Source organism: Mastomys coucha, unplaced genomic scaffold (genome assembly GCF_008632895.1).
Source record: "Mastomys coucha isolate ucsf_1 unplaced genomic scaffold, UCSF_Mcou_1 pScaffold21, whole genome shotgun sequence".
Classification (NCBI taxonomy): domain Eukaryota; kingdom Metazoa; phylum Chordata; class Mammalia; order Rodentia; family Muridae; genus Mastomys; species Mastomys coucha.
In genome coordinates this window covers 16,675,720-16,678,323 of record NW_022196904.1, presented here as the reverse complement: position 1 = coordinate 16,678,323, position 2,604 = coordinate 16,675,720, and the positions used below count along the sequence as shown (strand labels likewise).

Genomic DNA, 2,604 nt, shown 5'->3' with positions numbered 1-2,604 from the left:
TGGAACTCACTCTGTAGACCAGTGTAGACCAGGCTGGCCTCGAACTCTCAGAAATCCACCGGCCTCTGCCTCCCGAGTGCTGGGATTAAAGGCGTGCGCCACCACCACCCGGCCAAAGTGGGCATCTTAAACTGTCCCTAACCCACAGGTTGGCAGAGACCAGCCCGGGTCGAGTGACCCCGGAGCGGCCGAAGAGCACGTGGGGAAAGTGGAGGCGTGAGGGGAACTCAGGAGTTCGGGACTCGGTGCCCACCCGGACCTCTGCTGAGGTTGCGCGGGCGGAACTTAGGCGGTCGGGGCTCGGCGCCTGCCCGGACCTGTGCGGCGGCGGCGGCGCGGGCGTAAGAGCTGTGCCTGCAGGGACAGGCCTCGGTGAGTACGCCGTGGCCGTGGGATGGATGTCTTCCCTGTCTGCCGCCTCGGGTGGGGTTGGAGCTGCGGAGAAGGGACGACTTGGAAAGGGACGGTGATCTGACGCCGGGCGGGGCGGGCGAGGTGGGAGGTGGCTGCCCTGAAGCAGATGGACATTCTTAGAATTTGAAAAAGGAGGACGCTAGGAGGCTAGGAGGAATTAAAAGGAAACTGACCCGCCCATTGGAGCCCGGTAGGGAACAGATCCTGCCCTGGGGCTGCTTACTCTCAGGTGTGGCCCCATTTAGCGAATTTTGCATAGGAGGTCCGAGGACTGTAGTCTGTTAATCTTAGAGTCTTTATAGTGTGTATGGAGAAATAGGTAGCTGCTTAATTACACTAGGCCTTGTCTGCTAGCCTAGAAGCCCAGCCGTTTCTACTCAAGGTAGACCTAATGTCCTCCAGACTGATCCATTCCTCTTTAACTTTCTTCTTCTTGTCTGGGTTTTTCTTGTCTGGGTTTTGTTTTTGTCCCCCCCCCCCCCAAGACTATCAGACCGAACAGTAGCCCCAGGCTGGCCTTGAACTCTCTGTGTGGGTCTGGATAACTTTGAATTTTACATCCGGCCTTCACCTGCCAAGGGCTGAGATTAGAGGCCTGTACGAACTACCACCCAAAGTTTTTGTTAAACTGGGGAAGGATGCCCATTTAGTGCTTTCTGTCCAAGTACTCTACCAATTGAGCTATATCTTCAGCCTCTCCCACCCCTATTAACCTCACACCTCTCCCTGTGTAATTCAGGCTGCTGTAGAACTCTCCGTGTAGCTAAGACTGAAAAGTATCTGCTCAGAACCTCCAGGGCCAAGTTCTCAGCACAAAGGAGATTCATTTGCCCCGAAGGACAGAGGGCAGAGAATTAGAGACAAAGACAGAAGATGGAGAATGAGGGAGATGGGGAGATGGGGAAGGGAGCAAGGGAGAAGGAGGAGGGGTATTTGTCCCAGAGGAACAAAGGACTGCCTCTGGATAAAGAGGAGACAGACAAGGCCCATAGACAAATGGCAGTTTATCAAGACACAGGGAGAAGCCTTGGGCTTGGGTTAGGTGAGGCGTTAAATTTTAAATAGGTGTGTTGATTAGGTGAGCCAAGGGGGGCTTTTGATTGCTGGACTTCAATACTGTGATAGTTGCACCTTGCTATTCAGCCTCTGGAGGAGGAAGTATCCAAATAAGGGAATGGACCTTGGTGGCTAGCTTCAGGAATGTAATCAAATGCTTTTTATCAAGGTGGAGGGAATAAGGGAGAAGGGCATGGCCTGCAAGAGCCATCTCACCACACACAACTGGCTATCATCCCTTCAAAGACTGGCCTTGGTCTGATTTTTTTCCTGCTGTCTCCATCTCCCCAAGCCTCACTACACTCTCCCTGAGGCACCAAGGATGGTCCTGTGAACAGCTACCTATTCCTTGACCAAAGGTATCCATATCTGCTTCAGGCTAACAGACTACTTAGCTAGGGTGGGATGTATGGGTTAGAACTGTAACCTCTGGTAGGAAATCCATGGTCTCTGGGTCAGAGACTGAGGTCAGAATAACCAGGAAGAGAGTAGTTTTAGCTGTCCTTGCCATCTAGGACACTAGGACATATCCTTCCTGACTTTTCTCAAATCTTTGGTTTGGTTTTTTTTGTTTTGTTTTGTTTTGTTTTTTGTTTTTTGTTTTCGAGACAGGGTTTCTCTGTGTAGCCCTAGCTGTCCTGGAACTCACTCTGTAGACCAGGCTGGCCTCGAACTCAGAAATCCACCTGCCTCTGCCTCCTAAGTGCTGGGATTAAAGGTGTGCGCCACCATTGCTTGACCATTGTTGTTGTTGGTTTTTTTTCAACAGGGTTTCTCTGTAGTCCTGGCTGTCCTAGAACTCACTCTGTAGACCTGTCTGGCTTTGAACTCAAGAGTCCCCACCTGCCTCTGCCTCCCAAACGATTGGATTAAAGGTGTGCATCACCACACCCAGTTTTTGTTTTCTTAAACCTTCCAATTTGTCTTCCCAGAACGTTCAGGGCCCAGTTGTGTTAACAGGAAAGGCCAGGAGAAAACACCTGTACCAGTGGTCACAGCTAGCTGCCTTTTTTTGACCCTGCCAGCCTGGGCCCAGCAAAGTGAGATCTAGCTGGGCGGTGGTGGCGCACGCCTTTAATCCCAGCACATGGGAGGCAGAGGCAGGAGGATTTCTGAGTTTGAGGCCAGCCTGGT

The 2,604-nt window shown here is 52.0% G+C and overlaps 1 protein-coding gene across 5 annotated transcripts in view; it reads left to right on the top strand.

The window, feature by feature from the left end:
* The first annotated feature begins 162 nt into the window (after window positions 1-162).
* The window catches only part of Gemin7 (gem nuclear organelle associated protein 7), a 9,333-nt gene continuing 6,891 nt past the window's right edge, over window positions 163-2,604 (top strand). Inside the window, exons 1-2 of one of the 5 annotated variants that reach the window (XM_031385578.1) lie at window positions 163-372; window positions 1,640-1,829. The gene's annotated coding sequence lies outside the window, so the exon portion shown is untranslated. Of the gene's footprint in view, window positions 373-624; window positions 644-1,639; window positions 1,830-2,604 lie in introns of those variants that run through there. The other 4 variants (XM_031385577.1, XM_031385580.1, XM_031385576.1 and 1 more) reach the window with 4 other exon arrangements.